Below are 27,778 nucleotides of genomic sequence, written 5' to 3' on the forward strand. Positions count from 1 at the left end.
TATACAATAGGAAATGTGAAAGGGAACCATTCAAGGTAGAAACCTTTAGATTTAAGGAAGCAAACTATGGCTTGAAATCTCCCAGTCATTCAGCCATCCCTCCTATGAGCAGAGAACCTCCTTCCAGCCATTAGGATTTAATTTGCGTCTTTCTGAACCAACACCCCTCCAGGGCTGGCAGGGTTAACCAATGCTTCCAGTCCAAACAGAAGCTTTCTTAATTTAATTATCATATGTAATGCCAACGAAGGCTCTTTGTGTTCATGAGACAGCATTATAACTGACTGATGATCTCCAGCAAATGGTACAGAGGCTGAGCTGCTCAACAGCTCACTAATTCCTAGAATTATCACAATTTAGCGACAAGGTAGTTACATTAGACAGGTATGAGGAGCTCTCAACAGTCCAATTGTGCCTTCTGTTCTGGTCCAGACATCCCTGCTTAACTAACTGGTTCAGGAAACATCATTAGGATTCTCACTATCATCATCTGACTCCAGCTTGTGTGTCCATTGCCATGTACCATTCAGGAGGTATAACTGAGATTTTGGTGTTTTTACATCGTAGGCAGAAATCTGATGTTGAAAATCACGAGAGTCTAAGGATCTAATTATATACCTGAGATAGTCCTCTGCCAATTTTGAGGCCCAATGAAATGTTTTGATTTAATTTACCAATCCTGGTGTGAGTATGTGGTGTAGGGTATCCACCTGGTTCAAAAGCATGGGACCAGGGTTTTCTTTTTCCCTTGTCTGAAGCTATGTGTCTGCCCAATAGAGTTGGGGAAAGGGAGCCCATTTCTTTGCATTCCATCCTCCTCCTGGCTGACATACTGTTCCCACCCCCTCCTTTCCCTCCGTCCCTCTCCCTTGGCATCCCTCTGAGGCTTTCATCCCTAATTTGATTGTCGTAGCTGACACTGTCAATCTGAAACCCAGTAGCACGTCTAATGCTGGCTGGACAAGGGGAGTGCACGGGGAGCAGAGGGGGAGGCAAATTCATCTTGAGAATAGCTTTATGTAAATCGATCTTCTGGCCGAAAGCTGGAGCCAAGCATTTGCTGATTAATTGGAGAAGCGTCCTTGTTCCCGTGTCTTCTTCAGAGAGATGGCCCAAATTGAGTCCTCTCCTCTTCACAAAGACATTCCCATGCCAAAAAGCTTTTGCAATTAGGAGATGAAACCTTGTGAGCGAGGGGGAGGCAGAGGGGTTGGGGGAGTGTTTGTGGAATTGTTCTGAAATGAAGTATGTGCATTTGGGCTGCTTCATGATTAATTGCTGACCTGGGCACCTTCATTTGCCTCCCAGATGGTGGTCTGGTAGCCTAGGTTCTGAGGCATAATATCCCATAGGTGAAGATCTGCTTGTACAATTAGCAAAAATTACAGGGGGTGGAAAGTATACTTTCTGACATGTTCTTTCGGTGGATTCCAAATTTATATTTTCAGTTACCACTTGGGCCCATTCCTGTTAGCATCAGGAAGGAGGGAGTATCTGTGACTGACTCAATCTCTTTTCCAAGTACCTCTTACTGCCTTTGAAAAAGAAAGCTCTAACAAAATGCTGGATCATCCACATTGGTGGTCCTTTAACTCAGTGACTATTCCAGGGCACTGCTAAATCTGACCTTACCAAAAAGCTAAAGGCAGATTAGGGATTTAGGCACAGGTAAAAGTGAGTTTTGACCTAGACAGATTGCTCGTTTGCTAATCTATGTGCTGACTGAAGGTCCAGTTTATATGGAAACATGGTCGTTTCTGCTGGCTTCTTTGTAAATTATTAGTTTCATGTGGTCAGAAACTTTTGCTGAGCAAAAGCCCTGACATACAGCTGAAAAACATTTTTGTTGAATGGATTAAAAGTGAAAATGATTTCATGCTATTGCATATGGCTCATGGATGATCGAGAATAAATCTCAAGATATAGGGATTTCCCCCCACCCAAGTCTAGTTTGTCCCTTTAGATTATAAAGAGCTCTCCCCCTGTTGCCCCTACCCTTCTATCTCTGCCTCTCGGTGGAGTACTGTGCTTGAGGAGTAATGTCAGTAGAAAAGGCTTGCATGCTAAAGAGCCACAGATAAAGCCTTTAACTGAAAAGGGTTTAGTGAGCTAAACTGAAGTATGGGAATGAGCAGTTACCTGGGGAGGGAGGCTAAGCAGACAAATAATTTGGTTTTTCGGGACAGAGTTTAAACCTGGTCTCAGAGGGTACAACAGATTTGGAAAATGGATTCCATCCAGAAAAGGGCTGTGTGCTGACAAGAACACGTCTCCAAGAACATCTTCTCCTTCTCCTCCCCGCCATTTCTAAATTCTGGAACTCAGAGACTAGGAGAATACAGATAATGAAACTCTGGGTGCAAAAGGAGACACTTTTTTTCCCCCCCAGGAGACACTTTTAGCATCAAGCTAAGGAGATGTTAGAAAGGCATGGAAAGTTTAGATTATCTGTGTGATAATTTGCTCTGTGATCACTCTCCTTTCTGCCAAAGGGTCTAAAACCTGTGGATTAAAAAGTCCAGTTGGGGAAGGTGGGAAGCAGAGAGGCAGCCCAAAGGACTAAGGCCCTGTAGTCTGGGAGCAGGTGAAGCCATTTCCTGATTTCTATCCCCCGTAACCTTAAATGCTCAGGTTGGCCATGAAGAACACTCCTCTGGGTACCCTACGTGTGCCTGACCCCAAGACTAATGTTTGTGGACTGAGCAACCCCTCCTTCCTCCACTGGGGAATATGCCACTGAGGTCCCTCTTCTGCCGTCCATTCTATTTCACTGAAGAAACATGAGCTCCCAGGAGCAGGGTAGGGGAGGGATAACATATGCCTTGGGCTGTAGCTGCCTTGTGGCTGGGGTCTGGAATGCAGAGCTGAGGCTCAAGAAAATGGGGCTTGTATATGCCTGTTCTTTCTTGTAACTTTTCAGAACCCCATTCAATAAGTGAAACCTCAGGGATGAAGGTGAGATGCTATCCTGAGGCCATCTGCTGATAAAATCAATGCGGCTTCAGAAAGGCTCAAAATTATCTTCTCCCCAAGCAGGAAAGCAATTCAGCAAGAGCTTCATATCCTGAGTTGCAAGGCCAGCCTCTCAAAGCCCAGTGTTGGATGAAGCATATAGCGGCAAAAGCTATTAAGCTATGTTAATACTATAGAACGACATTTCTCCTCGTGACCCCCTGCACTATTTATTGTTCCATTCAAAACAATTACAGTTATTGCTAATAACTCACACCTGTGGGTGTCCTGGTATCGACTAAAGCAGGATAGATGCTGTTTTCTTGCTTATTTATGTAAAAATGGATGCAGTTCAATAGGTTTACACCAAGCTTGAAGTTAACACTAATGCTTAATCCCAGACCTGCTTCTGGCCATTTAGCTTGAAAGGCAGTGGACAAGGGGTGCGTGCCGGGAGAACCCAGTGAACTGCACAGATGAGAGTAATCGGTGTTGAATGTGTGCTTGCTGCTACTAGTCTTATGCCCAGTACCACAAACTCGCTTGTCCCAAAGAGGGAAGGACCTCCACAGCAGGAGGTGGGGGCACAGAGGGACAGAAGGGCCACTCCTTCTGAAACAGCTCCCTTGCCTCTCTGAGACTGTTCATTAACTATAGCCTGAGCCACACTCTGCCTGGTAACTCAAGTCCCCTTCTTTCACACCTGACCCCAGAGGTCCTGCATATGCTCAAGACTCCTGGACACAGTGAAACACAGTGCTGGAAGCATGGCTTGGGGGCCTGGAAGATCTTGGTGTGAGTTCAGACTTGGCCTCCTGCCAGCTATGTGACTTTGTATGAGTAGTTTATTGCCCTGTCTGGGCCTCAGTTTTCTCATCTGCAAAACGGGGACAATGAAAATACTTAGGTCAGGGAATTATTATAAAATGGCTAATGACTTTAGAGCTGTCTGTATGTTACCTGGCTGATAAGCACTTTAAATAAAAACCAATTATTATGAGTGCTTGTAACTGTTCAAGTGTGCATTCATACACTATGGCTAGAAGAGAAAATCCCCACAAATTCCTTGTCTCAGAGAATATTACAGAGGAACTCAAACTGTAAAGCAGCAACTCCCAGTCAAATTTAATACCAAAGAAAGCAATACTTGGGTTCTACTCAGCCTGCTGTGCCTCAAAGGTTCTCTGGGCCCTGCAGGGAGGCCCGACCTCATGGAATCGACCAGGCTGTCCTTAGATGGATGGTCAAGATGGGCATAGAGTTAAAAGCTCCACAGCTCTCTGTATACGCCCTAGGAAGCTGGCTGGAACTTCGGACTGAACAGCAACTGCTGTGCAGGGAAGCCAGCAGGAGGCGCCACAAAGAAGAAGGACAAGAAGGAGGCCTGGAGGCAGCTGGTGGGACTACTGGTATGACAGCAGGGTTTAGACAGGGGAGTGGCCTCAACCCAACACAGGCTCTGGGGCTGAGAGCAGGATGGTGACCACTGATCTCTGTACACACTCAGGACAAGTCAAGGCAGCCTTCCACCTTCCAAAGGAAGCTGGGGAACAGTGAGCTTACCTCGGGTGCAGAGCCATGCAGGAAACAGCCAGAAGAGGAGAGGCTGAGATCACTCAAGATGGAAGGTGAGTTGAATTTGCTACTAAAGCAAATTCCCTGGCTGTCTTTCCTACTCTGTGAAAACTGTCCTAGGGCTTACGTTTCAAAGAAAGGTCCTCATTAATAAGGTGACTACAGTGCACCCATGGAGTTAGGTGCTATGGGTCAGAGCTAAGAAAATGAAAAGACACAGTCTGGGGAAGAGGACAAAGGGGGACAGCAAGTATGACGTCACCTCTTAGGGAATGAAAGTCACCTCGGCAAACAGACCTGGCTATATGAGGCAAGACACATCGGGCCTCTGTTCTCTTTCCTATTCCCAAACCCATCCTGGAGGCTGCTCAAGGAGTGAGAGGAAGTAAGCAGAAAGTCACTCTCTGAGTGCTGGTGTGGAGGGGCTGAGTCTGTGATCTGTAAAGTCAGCTGTGGATGGGTGGGAGAACCCAAGCAGAGAGGGACAGAGATAGATGAGAGAGAGAGAGAGAGAGAGAGAGAGAGAGAGAGAGAGAGAGAGATGGAGACAGACAGAGGGGCAGAGAGAGAGACAGAGGGACAGAGAGAGAGAGAGAGCATGAGCAATGGAGAAAGAGAGAGGGAAAAATGGGCAGAGACACAAAAACAAAGAGGAAGAGAGACTGACACAGTGAAACAGAGAATAAAACTAGAGAAAACAAAGAAAAGCGAAAGTCAAAGAGAAACACACATGCACAGAGTTATTTCCCAGAAGTGACCATGAAAGGCAGAGACACACAGAGAAAGAAGCACAAATGTGAGACAAGGGAAACAGGGTGGAGACAGGTTCACACACACAAAAGAGACACACAGAAAGAGCCGGTTTGAGAGGACAAGGGGCAGAGGAAAGCAAGAGGCAAAGATCAGGTGGAACCTGGCCAGGGGGTTGTGAGGCTGGCCCACAGAGATTCCTCTGCAAAGGATCCATCGTGTTTGGGCTTTCTCAGGATGAGGGCACCAAGAAGGGGAGGGGATCCAAGGCCTCTCTCACATCTGACTTAGGAGACTGCTCTGGAGACCAGGAAGTGCCATCCTCACTGTCTGGACCCTGCACTGAGCTCAGGCCTCCACCCCCTCCCAAACCTTGTCTGGGAGACCAGCCCCGCACAAGGAAGGGAGCTACCCAGGGCAAGGTCTCCTAGAGCTCCCATCTCTAACAAACTGCCCCAGTCCCTGCCTCCCTCAGCTCCAGAAGGCAGGCACTAGAGGTTCTGGCAGAGGAAACTTGTGAAGGTTTCAAACTTTTTACATTACAAAGCGAGTTTTTAAAAGCTCCATAAAATTTCAAGGCACATACTTAATGTTCAAATGGCAGAATATATCGATCCCTGCCCATCCTCTAGTATCTTAAGTTTACCCAGAGGACCATTTTATTTAATTAACTTGGTGCTTTATTAATATAAATATTCTCCTATTGATCATAAGAGGGCCTGACAGGCACTCAAGCTGGGTATACATCACCTTCCCTCTGAGCAGCTCCACTTAGAGGAGTAGTTGGCTCAGAATCAAGAAGAGTGGCAGGAAGTGGTCCCCTGGGATGTCAGGCACTGATGAATCTATAGCATTTTTTATGGAGAGAGTTTTTTTTTTTTTTTAAAGTTCCAGCTCCTTGATTCTCTTAAAGCAGAAAGCATATGGAAATGAGATATGAAAATGGTCTTGGCTTACACGTATCAATTAAGCATGTCAATACTTTAATTAAATCACCCAACCTAATGAGATTTATACCAATGAATATGTTTTATAGTTATAATAGCTTTTCTGGCCACTGTTCAAAATGTCAAATAAAGTGTAAAAAGAGGATTAAAAAAAGACAAAATTGACGTTCTGAACTGAAGCCAGTTTTTTTCTCCCGTCTTTTCTTTCCCCTTTATTCATGTGATTTTGGACGATATATATAAAGTAATGGACCCTATAATGAATTGGTTTTTTAAGAGTCTTTTTCATTTTTCAATTCTAATCCTTCTTATCAACTTTTCTAAGCTTCACACCATTGAACCTGCGAATGCCCTCACTTTCTTCTGGTCCTCTGCAGCTTGCTTTTTCAGTCGTCTGCAGCTGGACCTCCTTGGTACACCCGCAGAGAGGAAAGCATACCCTCTTCCTTGACAAACAAAACCCCAAACAGGGCATGGGGTTAAAAGGCATGATTACTGAGAAGGCTATTACCAGAACATCAAAACATCTGGGTAAAAGTATTCTTAATCTCCTATGTAAAAGCTAGGCTAAAAGCCTATTTTCTCTAACTAAATAATGTGGCAAAAGCAAGCCAAGATTCTTGCTTCTCTCTTCTTATGCTTGTTTGGCTTCAGCTTTCCTAATCAATTTATTTCTGTATATAACTGTAGTCTATGTCCCCAAAGATAGAAAACAAAGAGGCCTTCTAGACAAGCACACACACACACACACACACACACACACACACACACACACACACACAGTGAAGGCGAGACACTTGAATGATAGGGAGCATTTGTACTGCTGTAGTGGATTCCTCCAGGTAAGTCCCAGGCAGAACGAGCAAAGCTGTATGTTTTACAATGGAGGTTCAGAGTTACTATCGAAAACTGTGATTGCAAAAAAAAAAAAAAAAGAAAAAGAAAGAAAAGAAAAAATATAAATTATTCTGGAGCATTGATTCGAAATACACAAGTCCTGAAACCTAAGCCAGGCCATCGGTTGGAACGCTGCCCTCAATAAAGCAGAATGACAAGAAGGAGGAAGTGGGTACCCCTCAAACGTTCATGCTCCCTGATTCCTCTGAGGCTCTGGTGTAGGAGGGCTGTATCTGTGGCCTCTCACCCTTTCACAGCCAATGCCCTGCCAGTTCCCAGGGAGGGCAGCAAGAGCCAGCCGGTCCTCCTCATTTGATTCCCTTTGCTGACATGAGCTGGCCAACTTAGGGAAAAGAACCAAACACCCCAACCATTATTGGATATTATTATTCAGAATAAAGCCTCTTTGCTCAGAATGAGCAATGTTGATTCTCAACAAATTTTAGAGCTATAAGATTGAAGCTTCTTGATTTACAGATGGCAAACTGGAGCCCCAAGAGAGAAAGGGTCTGCCCAATGTCACAGAGCCTGGGGCAAGAACGCAGGACCCAGATTCTGTGGAGAAGGCTCCTGCCTTCCACATGTGTTGTTTCTATTTAATATAAAAAGGGCAGGATGTCAGGGAGGTCTGGATGCAGTAGCTGTCATTTCCCTGGTTGCCAGGGAGCACCTGGCTGATCTGGCTAACTGGGCAGGTGCCCTCTCCCCTCTGTTATCTCTCTGCAACATCTGAACAGCGTTCCTAATGCTCTGCCTGCCTCTTTCTAGATTCATCCACCTGCCAAACATTTATTGAGCAGCTATTACATACTAGGCACAGGGGATAGGTGATGGACAGGATCTTTGCTCACAGAGTTCATAGAATTATAGGGAAGACAAACACAAGCAAACAATTGTACAGATGGACATTTATAATTCAGCTAGATGCTATGAAGAAGTAGAAGATGCTTACGTGATAGAACATGTATAATAAGAGTGCTCAATCCATACTAGGCAGCCAGGGGAAGTGAAATTCAAATGGATGAGCAGGAATCATGCAAAGGAAACAGTGCAGTGGTTCTCAAAGTGCAGTCTCCGGACGGGCAGCATTAGTATCATCTGGAAACTATTACAAATGCAAATTCTCGAATGCAATCCTAGACATACTAAAATAGAAACTCTGGGGGTATGGAAAAGCCACTTGGGTGCTTTAGGAGAAATTTAAAAACAGACACAAAAGTAGAGAGAACAGTATAATAAACATTAACTTGAACAATTATCAATATTTTGCAAATTTTATTTCTTCTTTCCCCACCCCCTCCTTCCATGTACACACTGTTTTTTCTTTCTGGAGTAGTTTCAAAGCAAATCTCAGACATCAATTCATTTTACACATACACGTGTGTGTGTGTGTGTGTGTGTGTGTGTGTGTGTGTGTGTATTCCAGTATGCAATTCTAATCAATAAGGACTTTAAGTTTAACCATCAGGCATTATTACACATAACAAAATTAATAGTCCATAGTTGAGATCTAAACAAAGTCCCAGGAGTACATCTCAGCCACCTGAGTTTTAAACAAGCCTTCAGATGATGCTGGCCCATGCCCGTGGTTGAGAACCACTGGTGTAGAGCATGCTGGGAGGGGGATGGCGTGGCTTGAGAAGCTGACCAAGGACAGTGGCCAGAATGGGGTGAGGGCAGGGTGTGGCAGAGTGGAAACTGGTGGGGAGGAGAGGAGGTGCTGGCAGATGGGATCAGGTTTGGACAGGGGTCTCAGGACAAGAGCCACTGAGAGTACTAAGCAGGGAGGGGACAGTTCTTCACGAATGCTGGTGAGACTTTCAAAACTAAACCAGCAGACCAACAGGAATAGGTCTTCTTTATGCTCTTGCATTAAAAAATAACTGATACTTTAACGAATTCACATTTACATGTGGATTTTCACTTAAGAAGCCACAGACACTCTGTCACCCTGAGCCTCTTCCTCACTCAGCTCTGCAGGGAGGAACACGCCCCAAGTCTACACACATGGAAGGGAGGGGTGGCAGATGCAAGGATAAAGAACTCAAAAGCAGCTGGGCTCCCGGGGGAGGGGGGGGGGCGGGGTGTGAACCTGGTGCCCCAGGAACCCCAGCATGCTTTGGCATTTTCTGATGGGTTATAAATCTATCTCACCTCAGCACTTCATTAGAGGGGGATGCTGGGTCCTGTCCTCCAGACCAGAGGGCTGAGGCTTTGCCCCATAACCCCAATGTCACAGAAAGCTAGGGCAGGATCCTCAAATCCCTTGCTTTATTCTAGCTTCCCAGGCAAAAAGGTGGCACTTGTGGGGGGCATAGAATAAACGACTTGGGGGTCAAAGGGCATTTGGGTCATCCCTGCTGTGTGGGCATGCCTGGGGCATGTCACTCTCTTGCTGGTCCTCAAGGTCCCCACCCACCTCTCTCCCCTCTTCACCTCTTGTCATTGCCCTTGACCCCACCTCTACTATCTAACCCTCCCTACTCTCCGTGAATATCAGAGTCACGGTGGTGCCTTCCAGCATGCCTTAAGCAGTTCAATGGGTTTTAAACTGCTATTTACATGCAGAATTGTTTTGTCCAATGAATGATTTCCGTAGTGCCCTGAAGTACAAAATAGCTCACACTGGATCTTCTCTAACTGAGGTGCTGAGGTGATGGGGAGCCAGGCTTTGTTGCACCCCCAATAACCCAGGGTGCTTTGACAGGTTTTGAGCATTACCAACTGCTTCCAAGCTGAGGCACGAGGATCAAAGCCTTGTCGGAGAACTCAGGAGAGAGGGCTACCACCAAGGCCCCATCACGCCTGCTTCCAGAACTCTGTCCCTCGCGCTCCATTTCCAGAAGCGTACAAACGTTCAGAGCGGGAAGACTGTACTCCATGAAGACTCAAAGTCTGACCTCATCTACACTTGCTTACAGTTGACTGACTTGGGGGCTACATGTTCTAGGTAAGAAAAAAAAATGCATTTCACTTCCCTCCAGGCCTGTCCTGCTAGGCTTGCTTGGAGGGGGAGATTAGTGAGAAGCTGAATAGGGAAGGGAAAAAAACCCCAAATTGCCTGATGCTCCATTTCTGCTAATCAGTCTGTGTACATTCACAGCAGTGAATCAGAGCTCCCCTCAGAGAGGAAAGCTATGAAACTTTAAACATTCTGACCCTTACTTCCCCTGGGGGGCTAATCCAGCAAACTTTACTTTAGAAATAGTAATCGTGATAAAAATACCTTGCACATGCTTAACTAGCCCTTATCCGTTGCTAGTATTCTTTCAAGCATTTTGGCATAGGTTTCAATTTCTCTTTCCTATCAGGAGAATGCAGGAAAAACTCCCAGACATCTCTGCAAAATGCTAATTCCAGCTCTGGGGGCAGGCATAATGGCAGGAGGGTGAATTGCTATGGAGATAATACATTCAGATAGACACATGTGCATAATTAGAAGACCCCATAGCAAAAGGGGTCACATCTCTGATCTCTGGGAGAGGGCAGTTCCTTGGTGCCATAGTTTTGGTAGCACAAGGGTGCCCTGGGCTGGCACAGAAGTTCTAGATAATCCTGGGGTCCCTCAGTGTTCTAATCTCACAACCGTCTTTAAAAAGAAGAGATTTCCAAACTCTGCTCCCCAACAGGGATGTAGCCACAGAGCACCAGGAGATACTTGGAGTCCTAGCTTATGTCTGCACTTAGACTTATGTCTAAGTGCACCTAGCTTATGTCTGCACTTAGTGCAGAGAGATGAACATTTACTTGATAAGGACCTACTATGTGTCTACTTCCACTTCCAAAATGCTGAGACAAATACCGCTGTTCTAATCGTACATGTTAAGGAGACCACAGGACAAGTACTGGGCAACTTGCCCAGGGGCACAAGGGCAAGGAGAGGTTGGGATTGAACATGTCTGATAAGGCTCCAGAGCCTTGTCTTGCCCTTGTGAAACTCCAACAGTTACTTGGAGGGGCCCGGTTAATCCCATCCATCTCGTGCCCCCACTTCTTCTTGTATCACAGTTAGAAAGGAGGACAGACTTTGGTACCCATGAACATGGAGATGAGGTCTAGACCTTTTGACTCGGAAAGAAGATGGCATTTTCCTGGTTTAATATTGCCAAATATTCTGAAGTTAAATACTATTTTATTTCAACATCTTTCATTTATTGGGGTCACACTGAAGCTTAGCATTTGTGATGAGGTGATGGGGATAGAACAGAATTTGAAGAGGCACTCTCTTTTGAAAAGATTAAAAAAAAATTTTTTAACATTTATTTATTTTTGAGAGACAGAACATGAGCAGAGCGGGGCAGAGAGAGAGGGAGACAGAATCTGAAGCAGGCTCTAAGCTCCAAGCTGTCAGCACAGAGCCCAACACGGGACTCTAATTCACAAATCGCGATATCATGACCTAGACCAAAGTTAGACACTTAACCAACTGAGCCACCCAGGCACCCCATCTTTTGAAAAGATTTTAACTGACATCCCACATCACGTAGCATAAACTTGCGTACGGAAGTTAGTTTCTTGGTTAAGTTCTGGGCTGAGGCTTTGAGTGTTAGGCAGCAAAGCATTCAGAGGGGATTGGAGCTAAAGAAATATAAGGTCCTGTGAGACAGGACTGAGTGGGCATGCTGGAAACAGCAAGCCCGGAACCCTAACTACCAGCAAGTCCTAATTTCTGCCCCACATCGCTCAGAGTCTGCAGAAATGGGGTAGGCAGTGTGTTTTCTTGTAAGGAAAATATCACATTGTCCTCCCCACCTTCCCTCTGTATTTTACTGTTCAAGAAAGAAAAGAATGAAAAAAAAATATCTTAACACAGCACACCACGCTATTACACTTAAAAATACAGAAAGGATTAAAACTGCCAGACCACATTAAAACTAATGACTGGTTTGGTGTGCACCCCTCGTTGCCGTGGCGTTGTCCATTGTCTCCAGCAATAAAGAAACATCACAGGCAATTTATTGGGAGTTATTCTCAAATGAATTGCATTTGCTGAGAAGAGCACATTTAGCATTTGGTGATTCATATGTGGGAAACATTATTGCTTTGGAAAAGAGCTTTAGAATAAGTGAGATTTAGAGCCCATGAGGATAAAAAAACAGAGTTCAAGTTTAATTAAAAAAAAAGCATCCATTCATTATGTATCTGTGTGTGATTATAGGTTTGGATGCAAATCCAACATTCAGAAAAGTTCTGCCTAGATCCCAAATGGTTCTCTCTCCAGTGAGGAGTGGGATTGGGAGATAAGAATTAAGGGGAATAATCTACATTTTTTTTTCAATAATAAAATAGAGGAAAAGAAAAAATACATGGCCCAAACCATATACTTTATAATTTTGGTATTTCTGTATTGTAATGTTTATAGTAAAGTATTCATAGATTACTTATGCGTACTTGAAAGTTAACATTAAAGTGAGTGATTATACATTCAGAGCCCCCTTTTACTGTCCCTGGGATCAAGGGAGGGATTTTTTTTATACTTTCTCAGCAACTATTTTAAGTCTCTGTGCTCCAAGCGGCTGATGCCAGGCTCTCTGTTCCGCCGAGCCCCATGTCCTTGCAGAACCACGGCTGTGAGGAGGGCAGTCTGGTGCTAGGACCTCATACCCAATGGGGGAATCACTGGAACACAACTGACCACTGTCCTTTTCCTCGTCTCTGTTGCTGATTTATCAGGGTGCAAATTTACCCACAGCTTTTCCACCTGTCTGAGTGTACATGCAACATTCTTCCTTCGGATAATTTTTCTCTTGTGTAAGTAACAGAAAAGATATCCTGAATATTTTGCTAATCAGAAGGCCAGTTATCCAGCAGTGTTCAAGTATGATCATGTAAGTGCAAAGGCCAGGAAAGCAGTGTGCGAAAACATTAGTTACCATCGATGGAGAGTTCTGGGTTACAACGAAATGAGTGACCTTTCTTTCTTTCTTTACTGATTATCGGTCATGTCCAATTTTGCTTTACAGACTTCAGTGATGGTATTATATGTGAAACAAAAAAACTTATTATTTCCTTAGAGTAATACACACACAAGAAAGACACTTTTGAAAATATAGGAAGGTAGAAGTAATTATCTATAATCCTCCTTCTCAACCACTGAAACCATTTTGCTTATTTCTTTCAGTCTTCTATGGATACATCTGTGTGTGTGTGTGTGTGTGTGTGTGTGTGTGTGTGTGTGTGTATGCTTGCAAATAAATTTATAAATAAACATGTTGAGAGGGGGTGGGGAGAGGGAGGGAGGGGGGAAGAGAAGGAGAAAGGTTTGGCTTTACGCTGTTCTTTTTTCACTTAACATCACATCACAACCTGAGTGGCCATATATAGAAGTGAGAAGAAAACTTTTCATTGTATACCTCTGGAATCTTTTGAATTTTGAACCATTTTCATGCATTGCCTATTTTGAAAGTAGATTAGCATATTTCTTGGGGCACCTGTGTGGCTAAGTCAGTTAAGTGTCTGACTCTTGATTTCAGCTCAGATCATGATTTCACAGTTCGTGAGTTTAAGCCTTGCATCGGGCTCTGTGCTGTCAGCACAGAGCCTGCTTGGGATTCTCTCTCTCCTTTCTCTGCCCCCTCCCCTGCTCGCTCGCAAAAATAAATAAATAAACTTAAAATATATATATTTCTTATTGTAGTAAGCACTTTTGTATTATCACATTTGCATAGTCATTTTTTGAGTGGCTGTGTTAAATTCCTTGTGAATGTGCTGGAAGGAATGGTGACCATGTCAGTCACATCAGTGACGGTCAAGTCACCTCTTCCTTCTGGCCTTCTCACTCTTGCCCAAACTCTCTTCCTAATCTGCCTATGTTGCATGCAGCCCACGGCTCGGTCTGCGGAGGGCTGAGGGCAGTTTTCCAGCAAAGCTGATGTCACTCTATGGGAATGAATCCTGCTGTCAAGAAGCATGAGTGGTGGAGAGGGCAGGAGACTAAGAAGAGGCTGAATTAACAGCATCTCCAAATCCCAGACCTTTCATGGACCACACTGCCAAACCAAGAAGGGACACAGTGCTATTGATGGATTGCTCCTAAGGTGGCTCCAGAGAGTTCTTCCTCTTATGACAAGGGATTGTGGAACACCCACAATCAGAGTAACAAACCGTGCAAGGAAACAGGATAAAAAAGTCATTGAGAAGACCAGCAAACATGGCTTATTACAGATCTTTCTTGGCCTGAAATAATATAAAACAGCAAACCAGGTAATAAAGTTCACTGCAATTCTTCCAAACCTGATTACCCTATTTCATAAAGAATGATAAAGGTGTTCATTCAACCTCTGTTTCAACCAAAATTGCTTCCCATGTAAGACCCATGGAGGAACTGCAGTTATTTCTTATATAGAGGCACACATTTCACGAACCCTGTGTATGAGACTCCTCAGTCATGCTCGCAACACCCACATAACCCCTACCTTGACTTGCAACTTCTCTTACAGATTGGAAGTGTCATGGGAACCACATCAGGGTACATACCCAGTTCTTGCATTTTCTCTCAATATGTCGAAGGGCTTTTCTATGCACACCTGTATATACCCACAGACGTCTGTCCTCCAGCCATACATCCATCACGTCCGTGTGTATGTGTGAATAAATAGCACCTTAGATAGCAAGGGATAATCCCTGACTTGTTCTCCCACAGAGGACCAATATTTAGGGCATCATTTTACTTCTTGTGGATTCCTCCTTTGCCTACAGATGATGCAAACTGGTGTTTGATTTGAACTGCATGTTCTTAAAAATAAAACTGAGCCAACATTTTAAAATTGGAACATTTATATGAACATCTGAATTTGTGGCTACTCTTGAAAACTCCAAATATCCATCAACTTAGGCCCTCTCTTCCATGGCATAAAGTTAGTGGCAGTAGCCCTCTCTGGAAGGTGCAGGCAGTTTTTATTTTGAGTTTGGTTTTGTCCACAGAAGTCCCTGTTGCCTCCTAACATTAAGGTCCCTGTGTCCACTGCCATTTGTCATTGGACTTACATTGTTGTTTTTCTCATCATAGAAAAATAATTTTATTATGTCTGCCTGCTTCACTCAATTACTTTACTTGAAGGCATTTGAGTTGTAATCCCTGGCCTAGAGTTCTGAGAATATGGCCTGAAGATTTATTTAGGCATTATAAAAAGTAAGAGACACAAAAAACCCAAAACAACGCCTTTAGCTTTCCTTTGCATCATGGCGGTTCCCCTAACTCACTCTTTCTTGCATCAGAACCGGGTTTCTGGGGCACCTGGGTGGCTCAGTCGATTGAGTATCCAACTCTTGATTTCGGCTCAGGTCATGTTCTCATGGTTTGTGGGTTCGAGCCCCACAGTAGGCTCTGTGCTGGGCATGCAGCCTGCTTGGGATTCTCTCTCACTCCCTTTCTCTTTGTCCCTCCCCTGCTCTTGCTCTCTTAAAAATAAATAAATATCAAATAAAAAAAAACAAACAAACAGGTTTCTGGTCTGGATTTGAGTGCATTCCAAGGGACTGCAGCTTATAGTCCACTGAGCCAAGACTCCAGACCTGCCTACCTAGACTTGGCCATACTCTCCAGTTGTACCCCAAAAGAAGTCCCACTTCCCCCTTTGTGCTACGTGCTTTAAACCCATTAACTTAATTTGTTACAAATGTGTGGCATTTACTTTCTTGTTAAACATGGACAGATAGGTCCATAGTTTCAAAGTTGAGAGAAGCACATAATCAAGTGATTTTGTGCAGAACCAAACCATCTGGGTTGAAAACAAGCTTCTTAAAATAATTGTTTTCTCCCCTTGATGGTGGATCACAGAGTATTTGGCTCTTTGGCTGATTTGGTCTAGCTATATAGATGAGGTCTGTTTACTTACACGGTAATGAGACGAAAGGTTCAATGTAACTTACTCTCCTGTCATAGGAAAATCAACTTCAAGACTAAAACATCTAAATGAGCAGAATTTCCATTACATTAGCTTGCTCCGGTTGTTTAAAGAAAATTTTTTATCCACAAAGACACACAAACGCACATTTATATAACCACCTATGCATATCCGTATGCTTACACACATACATATTTGGCTATGCATTGATGATGGATTAAACAATCCCATGACAGTTGCAAAGTTAAATGGTAATAACAAGTGGGTCTGTACACTTGATCAAAATGACCTCTGCAAATAGAACCTCTTATAAAATGCAGTTTATGCTTTGTCTCCTTAAGAAGGGCATCTGGAGCCCCGCCTGGGAGACTGTGGAGGGAAGTCACAGCCCCCATCCCTCCTTTGTAAAGAAAACACCAATGAAAATCCTAGACTCTGGGAAACAGAGAGTACAGCCTAATGTTTTGCACCAGGTACAAAAGCAAAAAAAGCTGTGTTTAAAATCAAGCGGTTTCTCCATTGGTTTGATGAAAGCCAGCCTCCTCTCTCTGCCCTAACTCCCATCTCAGACTGCCTTCCCAAGACAAATAGCGCGCAGTAATTAAATACCAAATGATTAAAAACACTTGTGAGGGAATAATTATTACGTACGTAGCAGATATATGTATGTTAGACCGCAGTGCGTACGTTTTGAATAATTTATGGGGTATCTGAGCTGAAGTAGCTGTCCTGTTAGGTTCTCCTGTTTCTGTACAATCTCCAAATGCTGGTGTAATGTAACTAGTGCACGTGGGAGAACAGCTGCACTGTGGATTTAAACTTATTTTCTCTAACTTACCATTAGCTCCCAATGAGTATGCTTTTAATAAAGAGTCTGATTAAAAATGGGGTTTTGCAAAATGTAAATTAAATGCAGGGCTTAGGAAATTCTTCCTTGAAACACTCTCACCACACCAAGTCTTGTTAGCATAATGAAAACATATCCATGTACTCTAGCAATAAGAAGTGGCCATCATTTAGCCATCCTCTGATTGCCTTTCTAAATAATTCCAGCCTGATTTCAGAACAAGGGAGATTTATGTTAGATGGCACATTTGTCGTCAGGATTAGAGCGATCAAAGCGGCAGTTCAGAGCTTTAGCCGATTCAGATTCACGTCTGAATCACTTTTTGGAGAAACCTTGTTCTTCATTGTGTCTTAGCCCTCTTGCCACACTTATCTTAGACAGTCTTTTTATTTAAAAAATTTTTTTTAATGTTTATTTATTTTTGGGGGAGAAAGAGAGAGCATGAGTGGTGGAGGGGCAGAAAGAGGGAGGCTCCAGGCTCCGAGCTGTCAGCACAGAGCCCCATGTGGGGCTCAAACTCACGAACCTTGAGATCATGCCTGAGCCGAAGTCGGATGCTTAACCGACCATGCCACCCAGGTGCCCTGTCTTAGACAGTCTTTTTATTTTTGAGAGAGAGGGCACATGAGCAGGGGAGGGGCCAAGAGAGAGGGAGGCCAAGGATCTGAAGCAGGCTCAATGCTGACAGCACAGACACTGATGTGGGGCTCGAACCCACAAACCATGAGATCATGACTTCAGTCCATATTGGACGCTGACCTGAGCCAAAGTTGAATGCTTGCTTAACTGACTGAGCCATCCTGGTGCCCCTATATGGTCTTAGAGAGGATTTTCTGTAACAGTGTTTTGAAACTGCCCCCAAACCTAGCCTGTGTAAAAATCAAGGCTGTCTGTGCCAGACTACCCTCAACTTTTCCAACTGATCTTCATTTGCACAACCACCACTCCCCTTTATCAAGTACTTAAGATGTCCCAGTTTTTTCACTTTCTCCCCATTTAACAGACAAGAAAACCAGAGATTTGAGAGGTCAGGGAAGCCTCCCACAGTACAGCCAGGAAGGCAGTAGAGTGAGGAATTGGAGCCAGACCCTCAGGCTTTGAGCCATCTTTACCACATGCTTCCTCTCACTTCCCCTTTTTTGAGCCCCCCTCTTTTCCTCCATGTCCACGTGCCCCACCAGAAGTTGGGGTGTGTGTCCCACATGGACTGACCACTGAATGTACATCAGACCCTTCCATTCCTCTAATGACTCTAGGATAGAGTTTCCACACTTTACAACTGAAGGAACTGTATATACTTTACAACTGTTTATATACTTTACAATATTTGCTTATAGCTCCTCAACAAGTGACCAAGTTGGGCTGTAAACTCGTGTCCCACCAAACCAAAGCCCTTGAACCTTCTGAATGCCCCCCCCCCCCCACTCCATCATCCTCAGCTCCACTGCTCTTGTCCTACCCACCCTGTCCCCAGACTTTCCTCCCACTTCTCTATGCCTATCCAGCCTGGATGCACCTATTACTGAACATTTGGCTTTGAGATTCCACCCAGACCTGCCCTATCTCCTGATAACAGATTCTCTTCTGTATTCTGAAGCACCAACAGCCTAGAAGCCAAGATGAGCATTTCATTCCAGACTGGAGGCCCTTGTTTGAATCACTTTAGGTCCATCAGTCTTTTCTCCCTAATTTGACAGCAAGCTCCTTACCACTTGCCAATACCTCCCCTGCTGCATCTTGCTCGGTGTATATCTATGGTTGCTGCTGGTTTGAGAAACACGACTACCCTTCTGACCAGAAGACCAAATTTAAAGAACGGCACCCACTGGTTTTCCCCTAACCCAGCTGCTTGAGTTGAATACTCAAACTTGTTTATAAACTTAATATTTTTTAAAATGTTTTTATTTTTAAAAGAGAGAGCGTGCATGTGCAAGCAGCGGAGGGGCAGAGAGAGAGGGAGACACAGAATCCGAAGCAGGTTCCAGGCTCTAAGCTGTCAGCACAGAGCCCCACACGGGGCTAAAACCCACAAACTGTGAGATCATGACCAGAGCCAAAGTCGGATGCATTACTGCCTGAGCCACCCAGGCGCCCCTATAAATTTAATATTTAAAAAACTAATACATGTCCATAAAAAATCCATAAGGATACAAAATGGAGAGTAAAACCAATTATTTTTTGCCTTCACTCTGACCTCTAGTCTCTACCTATGAAGATTTTAATATTTTCTTGTGTATCTTTCTTGAAAATGTCTTTCTACATATACTGGCATTTATACATATTATTTAAAATAAGCACAAATAAGAAAATAATATACACACTATTCTACATTTTCCTTTTTTAACTTAATGGTACCTTTTAAACTTCACTGTACCTCACCCATATCTGCACATGCAGGTCTAGCTAACTCTTTTAAATGACCACGTGCTATTCCTTTATATATGGATGTGCCATAAACTATTAACTGGTCCCCTAGTGAAGGCAGCTTCCAGTTCTCTGCGAGGACAGTGAACTTCAAGGCGCACACATCTTGGAATATTTTGTGAATATATCTGTTAGAAAAATTCCTAGCAGTGCAATTGCTGGGTCTTAAAGGGTATATGCACTTAAAATTTTGATAAATATTGCCCAAGGGGTCTCCAAAGAGGTTGTACTAATCCTATTTATTTTGAGTAGTTCACATAGACTCCACAGGTCATGGTCCCCAAGGAGGGCTAATGCTGTGGGCAGCATCAGAGTCTGCCCAGGATTTGGGAAAATTTAATCACAGTCAGAGAGAACCACAGTAGCAGCAGTATTAAGCTGTCATCTGCATGCAGACAACACAGAGCACACACCGAATGGGCGCCTTCCTCTAGCTGCTGTACTGTTACTTAGGCTTTCTGGGAACAGCCTCCTGGTTACAGAGTATGAACCCAGTGGTCCCTCCTGGGAGGGAGGAAACCTGGCTTCTAGTTCCTCCGCCCCTCACTGTGCTGTTTAACCCTCAGCCAGGCTTTTCTCTCTGTACTTTTATTTCTTTATTCATGACATCAGGTGGACTCAGGGTCACACAACGAATTACAGGGATGAGGCAGAGAACCTAACTTGGGGGCAGGGTGCAGATGGCCTGTGTGAGGACTGAGTTTCCCCTCCAGATGGCTCCGGGGGGCCAGGGTGGAGGGTGGGGGTTGGGGCGTGGTGAACATGTGAGCCCTCTGTTGCTTGAGCTCCCAGTTTCCCATGGGAATTCAGAACTACAGACTTAAAAAAAATTTTTTTTTAATGTTTATTCATTTTTGACAGAGACAGAACGTGAGTTGGGGAGGGGCAGACAGAGAGAGGGAGATACAGAATATGAAGCAGGCTCCAGGCTCTGAACTGTCAGCACAGAGCCCAACGTGGGGCTCGAACCCACAGACTGTGAGATCATGACCTGAGCCGAAATCAGTCACCTAACCAACTGAGCCACCCAGGAGCCCCAGAACTACAGATTTTAAAGCAAAATTTCTAGATTTCTTTTTCTGGATTTTTAGGTGCTGGGAACGAATTTAAAAGTGTAAAATCCTACTTGATATTTAATGTACAAAAATCCCTACGTACACAGTACTACTCAAGAAGAGAAATAAAAAAAATTCACTTGTCACCACTCTACAACTCTTTATTCTGAAAACTCGTAAAGAGAAGGCATCAAGCACCTTATCTGGTCTCTCCTGTAGGAACGGTGTTTCACAGTAACCAAATGGTCTAGGTTTTGAGTTTTTCTTGACATGTAAATTATAACTAACAGACCTAAACAGATGGTAGAAAAAGTCATTTTGCAACCTAACCTCCAATTAAATAATTAATTCAGGCAACAGTCACCAATGAATGTTAAATCATTAAGTTAAAGGCAGATTCAGGGTGCCCAATACTTGGTCACAGCTTATTGCTGGTAATGAGGGTGGAAAAGCATCTTTTCAAGAAAGGGATCAGATAGTAACCACCTAACTCCTTGATTAATCTTAGCAAGGAGACAAAGATTAGGGGCATCCTGAGGTGGTACTCTGAAGTTCAGTGTCACTCGTGGAGGCTTCTTGGGGAAAAATTGAAACCTGAATCTAAGCAAGCCTAATTAACCAGCTGTTAGAAATCTAGGGCTAGAGGAAGAAGTTAAACTGTAGCATACAGGAGCCATCAAAAAAGTATCCCAAAGATGGGGCATACCTCAGGACCTGGTTTCTTCAATAAGTCAAGGGCAAGAGAAAAACAGAGGAAGAAACTCTTCCAGATTAAAAGCAGAGGGTGATCTTTTAGACCAGTGCTATCCAATAGAAACATAACATGGGCCACAAATGCCAGCCCCTACAGAATCTTAGATTTTCTAGTAGCCACGTTAGAAAAGTAAAAAGAAACACCTGAAATATATTTAATATATTTTATTATATCCACGACATCCAAAATATTATAATCTCAACACAGAATCAATATAAAATTGTTAATGAGCCATTTGACATTTGCTTTTGATACTGTCCTCGAAATCTGGTATGTTTTGTACACTTCTAGCATGTCTTAATTTGGACTAGCCACATTTTAAGTGTTTGTAAGCCAGAGGCTACTTGTGGTCAGAGGCTATTGTAGGGAACAGCATAGTTCTAGACCTAAAAAGGAATAACAGCTAAATGCAACAGGCATACCGTTTGGTTTGTAATCTGAACAAACCCGTTGCTAAAAAAATATTTTTAGAATAATGGGGGACTTGTAATATCGCCTGGATATTGGATGATACTAAGGAATTATTCATTTTTTAAAAGCATGATAATGGTGTTATAGTTGTGGAAGAGCATATTTTTACTTTTTAATGAGGCATACTAAAATATTTGGGAATAAAAAGTGTCACAATGTCCATAATTTACTTTAAAATACTTTGGCAAAACAACAGTAGCAACCCCACCAGCAGCAAAATATTCACAACGGTTATCTTTGTCTCTTTCAGATGGAAAATTTTAGGATGCCAGCTGCATATCTGCATTTGAATTCCAGGGCTCTGGGAAAGGAGAAGCAGATACAGCAAACAATAAACTCACTCTAATAGGACTTTTCTCCTCTCTTCTGGGAGGAAGGTCCAGGAGGACCTGCAGCCAGGGGGAGGCTGTCTGGAAGGCCTGCAGGACAGAGCTTTGGCTGAGGCAGAAGGACCCGGGGAAGTCAGATCTAGCTGAGCGTGGAGTTGGAGGAGGGGGGGCGGTGCTCCAGGCGCCAAGCCTGTCACTTACCGGACTCCCGTCTCCGGGCAGGACGCATCCAGCACTGTCCTTCATTAGCACTAATGGAATTTCAAGGTCAATGACCAGTCATAAACATCAGCCCTAAATTAAGTGTATCTGAGGCTCCTTGCCCAGAGGATTTTTTTCTTTTTTCTTAAAAGCCAAGTTGCTTGGGAGATAGGGGAGTGTCAAAAATACGGTTAACCTTTCAAGATGAAAAAATTATCAATTCTATTGATTTAGATCATAACTCGCTTCCACTTAACTCATCAAAAAGGACTGTCAATTTTAGAAATAATGTATTTCTCAGTCTTACGTGGAGTCTTTCACCTGCCCCTCTACCCAACTCTTTCTCCAGGCAACTTTTTTCTCAAGTCCACTGGGCACACCTCCTACAAGAGATTGACTGGGATCTGGCTAGTTTGCTGACAACACCAAAATGCCACACACCTCACCTGTGGTGCTTTGTATTATTGATAGTGGCCTCTCTGCCTGTCATTTCTCCCTGTCTCCTTCCAAACAGCTGGGAATGCCCCTGTGATCCTTGTCATACAACATGACTAATATGTTCAGCTTCAGAGGTACAAAGGAGACAGAAATAAATGAAGGGAGTACTAAATAGGAGTTTTTCTATCCCTCCAGTGGGATGATGAGTAACTAGGAACAGACGGCCCCCAGCATTATTGCTTAATCATCATCAGGTTGAGGGCCTGAAAGACTAAAAAACAATCTGAAATCAACACCCTATCTAAGCTCAAATGTAGAGTGAGCTTAGGTTCCAGGGTCAGAGTCAACAGCAATTTCTAGCTAAGTCGTAGTGTTCTCACACCTTGAGATTTACAAGCCAGATTTTAACAGCTCCAACCCCTCCTGCTCAGCTCTGTCTTGTGCCTCCTGCCTTGACTGTATACATCAGCTTGCTTCCTTGCCTACTTCCCAATCTGTGTGTGGCACGGCAGGAAACGAAAGGACTGGTTCCTGACATAAATCATAGTCAAAGCCCCCTATTTGTTTCTTATTGATATTCCATGCTGAAGAATCCCAACCAGAACTCCAAACAAGGCACCTCTGGCCACAGACACTAATGACAGGTTTTTCCAAGATACTGTCTGTATTGAAGAAAGACGGCCATAGCCCTTCCACCATGCCCCTGTGGCTCCCTGCCAGCCTTCTCTCTAAATCCTGGGGTCTGTTGTAATGTCTCCTCCTTCCCATCAAAAGAAGAAAAATCTGGTATTGCCTTTATGTCCATATTATCTCTAGAAGCATACCCTCCACTATGGAAGGTTTTGGTGTGTGAAAATCTAATTCCTCTTGAGAGAAGCCAAGGAAACCTTTGTGATGTTATTGTGTAATTTTTCTCCCCCAGGCTGAAAGGGTTAGCTTTATCAAGCTAATACAATCTTTTCTCCCAAGACAGACTAACTCTGACTTTAAACAATCTGTGAATAAATAGCTCAGCCTTCCCCCAAGTCTCTTTCCATTCATCTCAGCTGAGGAATGAGGGAATATGGATTATCATTTTGATTACAAATATATTTCTATCTAGAGGAAGATCTACAAAGGGCTAAAGTCACCTCTATAAATTTAAAGTCTCCAGTTAGCCTTGAAGAGTTAAGCTCTCCCCCCCCCCCTGCTTTTTTAAACATCCTGGTGCTTCAAAGATGTTATATTAGATAGATGTCACGTTGATATAATAAACAGCAATGCCAAATCTACTGAATTAAAGGAAAAGAGAACCACACGCTGAGATTTTCAGATGAAATCAGGTAATGACAGGGAAGAAAAATGAAGCCCCACTTAAAAACGGCTTGAGAGTCCAAAATTCAAGGTGTGGAGAGACTCATAGCAGGAGAAATCTCAACTGTGCACTGTATTCATCTTACATATATATGCATTTCTGCCTAGTGTTCCGACTTGGGTAAAAGCAAAAGAAAATGAGATTTAAAGGGTCCCTGGGGCTAGTAATACTTTGGTAAAGGAAGTTCGTATATCAGTTGTCACTGAGGCCCCAGCCATGTTGTCAACGGCTGCAGTGAGGTGAGGGCTTTTAGAAGATATTTTATAAGAGGTTTGTGAACCCGATTTGCGTTTCCAACAACTTCCTTGCACTTGCCATTAATTATAGTCAGGTGGAAAAGCTGAGCTCTCAGCGGTGTGGATCCATGGACAGACGTGTGGCGTGGCTACAGCTTCCCCAAGGATTGATGCGGCAATGCTGCATTGGGCCTGGACAGGGGGTGGTTCTTCCTAAAGCTCTTTGGAAAAGAAGACGTCACAGCCTCAGTGATGCATCCAAGGTTATATAGGGACGGCAAAACTCTACTTTTGTCTAGCTCAAAGAACCCTGGCTTTAATTTGTGCCCATTTCATTTTTTTCTTAAAAATGTTCTGCCCCAGCCATTCCACTTCTAGAGATTTATCCTATAAATATACTCAGAGTAATGTACAAAGATAGATGCATAAGGATGTTTACTACAATACTGTCTCAGCAATGCTAGAAACAACTTAAATCTCTATCAGTGATTGCCTGGTTAATGTTAAACTAAATTCTAGTGCATCTTGACAGGAGAAGACCAAGCAGTTTTTTCAAAGAGAATTCTGTTCAGACATGGAAATGTTGCCATGATATGTTGTTAAGTGAAATAGCAAACTTGCAAACAATATATAATCTGATTCCATTTGAACAGGCATAGAAACTTTCTGGAAAGATACTCAAGCTTTTAATAATGGCTATCTCTGTAGAGAGGAACTTTTATATCATAAGATTAGGTAATACCTGATTTTTATAAAAATAATATTGTTCTTTGCTTTCTGAAAGTGCCTTATTTAATAAAGATAAGTTGAACAACATGCTAGGCTTTTCTTTTCCGGGTTAAATACCACCAAGTGCCTTAATTTTTCAACAATAAATTATATTTTGGATTCTATATATTATTGTTTAAAGTCACTTCCTCATTGATAAAAAGTGGGAACATAAAAGCCAAGAACTTTTTCCCATGACATGTTTTGGTGATCTACTCTCAAAATGATATTACTTAATATGCTTTCTTCTATTAAAGGACTTCACTTTGAGAAAAGTCAATGTTCATAATCAGTAGTACACACTAAATGATTTAGAACGTATAAAATCAAATGGGGGTTTTGGCTGTTACTACATGGGAGTGACTGTCATTTCTTTCTAGCATGAATCTATAGAACGCAGTTTCTGGAACAGCAAACTCTCTGTAACAATGACCTTGATTCTAGAAGATAAACAGCTTTGGGATGTCTAGTTCCATTTGGACAGAATTCTAGAAGAGGAAAATAAAAGGCTACAAAGTAAGGAAGTCAAACCTGCCTTCGGGGAAGATAAACATGCTGACTGGATGCATTTGGCTTCTTTTTGGGAGTGAAAGGTTTCAGCAACCTGGAGCCCCCACAGCTGTGGAGACCCTGCTTCTATGAACTTCCCCTCTCCACGATGCTGCACAACAGCTTCGTACACCCAGCCGATTTTGCAGAGAGCAAGCACAACTTAACTAGAGCCTGGGAGGATAATCTCAGAATGAATTATTCACCACTGAGACAATTGTGGCTGCACAGAGGGAATACAGATGCCCCCGTGGGGCTACATCTCACCAACTTCCTTATTCAGTTTTAATGCGCTTTCCAGCCCTCGTGAGTGGAGAGTGTGGGCATTCAGGGAGTTTCCACGTTGCTTCCCAAACCGCTGCCTTCTTTCTCCCTCCTCCAGGACAAGCTTACTTCTCTACGAGGGGTGTGTGTGTGTGTGTGTGTGTGTGTGTGTGTGGTCTCTTCCCTTAAAACCTCTTTTGTGTTAGTCAGTTTCTCGGTCTCTCTCTCTTTTCCTGGCTTAAACAGAGTTTCTCTCCCTATATATTTTTTTAAATAGGAATCACAGACACCCCACACTCAGCCTTCCATGCTGCACTCACTGATCTACTAGTTACAAAGCATTGCACATTGCATCACTCACTCATCTACAGTTCACGGAATACCTGCAATCTTCTCACCAGGACACCTGGCTATGCCCCGTCAGTGGGGGAGTAGCTTAGCACAATGACTGAATGCAGAGGCTCTGGAACTGGACTGCTGGAATTTGATCCCAGGTCTCAGATTTAAAACTCGATTTCTGCCCCCCTCAAAATCTGTGCATTTAGATACCATCTGTCATGTGACACGTGGAGGGCAAATGATAGAAAACCTCAAAGGGGATATTTCCCTGCACGTGATCATGCACAGAAAACAGCTTTCCTTTTTCTTCTTCTCTTCTCAGTCTTCCTGAAAATGCTAGCAACAGCACACTCTTCATGTTCCCAAACACCCTATTTCCTCCACCCCAGAGGTGCTCACTGGGGCTCATCTATTCACCTCACGTGCAAGATGAAGAGGGCAATTTTATGTAGTAAAGATATATGGGACAAGCCAACCTCAAGTTCACGTCCGTTAAAGCATTTCTCTGTTGGCAACATTTTTACAAGCCTCTCACAGCTATATGCTTAATTAAAATAAAAGGGTGATATACATCATTGCACCAAGTCCTTGCTGATGTAGAGGAAGGGGGGGGGAATGAGTGCATTAGTTTTCCTTTATTAAAAGAGTTATTTCAGCATGACATCTCAAATAAAGACTAGCCATTAGCAAAATTAAAAATTAGGTGAAGTTGATTTTGGGAACTGCACACCATTAGTGCCCTACTCTCGTCTCCAGCTGCATCGTCTTCCGTCCCTGCTCCAAGCTGCTTCCCCACCCCCACTCTTGATCCGCAAGTTCCCCAAACTGATTATCATAATGATGGAATGACAAGCAGAGGGACAACAGTTTATAACTCTACCTGATGTTTACATTAAATAGGAAAAAAGTTGGTCAATCTTTACTGAGCACATACTAGGTGTCAGACACTATTCTAAGTACTTTATCCATAAAAGCTTGTTCATTTATTTTTTAAAATGTTTTATTTATGTTGAGACAGAGTGTGAGCAGGGGAGGAGGACAGAGAGACAAGGGGCTAGAGGATCCAAAGCAGGCTCTGTGCTGACAGCAGTGAGTCTGATTCAGGGCTCTAACTCATAAACCACGAGATTATGGCTTGAGCTGAAGTTGGACACTCAACTGACTGAGCCACCCAGGTGCCCTTTGCTTAATTATTTAACTCCCCCCCCCAAATTATTTAACCCCCTTTGGGAGTGTGGGAGAAGGAAAGTAATATTTACTGAACATCTGTCATATTCTAAATGGATTCTGTGAGTTTTCTTTGTTAGTATTCATAGCAATATGCTAATACTCATATTAATAAAGTTAACTCCATTTTACAGATGAGCAAACTAAGGATTTCGGAAGTTAAGCAACTGGCCCCATTCTGTAGTGTTACTGTGTCAAGGAGCAAGGTTTCAAAGGGAGGTCTTGGTCTTTGCAAAGAAGATCAATCCTACGTAGGCACAGTAAGTGGAGTGTGTGAACCAATATGAATTAAAATCTGCAGAGGTGGGAATGTGCACCATGGGAATGTGCTCAGACCAAGACCAAGAGGTTTGGAAGGGGAAGAGTGAGAGATCAAGGTCACAGAGAGGGGGTGGTTGCAATTGCAGATGGTGGAGCTGAGTTGACAGCTCATGTACTTAATTAGGAAAGAGCAGGACTCATAGGAGAGAAGGAGTCAAGGATGATTCCAGCCTGGAGTCTTGATGACTGGGACAATGATAGAGAGCCCATAAGCAGAAACAGAAGGAGGGGATT

The 27,778-nt window shown here is 43.4% G+C and overlaps 1 protein-coding gene and 1 long non-coding RNA gene across 2 annotated transcripts in view; one reads left to right on the top strand and one right to left on the bottom strand.

Moving 5' to 3' along the window:
* SLIT3 (slit guidance ligand 3) overlaps positions 1-27,778 on the bottom strand; it is a 594,085-nt gene that overhangs the window by 199,515 nt on the left and 366,792 nt on the right. The gene's annotated exons all lie outside the window — the stretch shown is intronic.
* LOC147584181 (uncharacterized) lies at positions 25,347-26,571 on the top strand. The gene is made up of 2 exons (XR_015253161.1): positions 25,347-25,699; positions 25,935-26,571. It is a non-coding gene; the product is annotated as an uncharacterized LOC147584181 (long non-coding RNA).

The sequence above is a fragment of the Puma concolor genome, chromosome A1 (genome assembly GCF_028749965.1).
Source record: "Puma concolor isolate L17-30 chromosome A1, mPumCon1.1.hap2, whole genome shotgun sequence".
NCBI classification, from domain to species: domain Eukaryota; kingdom Metazoa; phylum Chordata; class Mammalia; order Carnivora; family Felidae; genus Puma; species Puma concolor.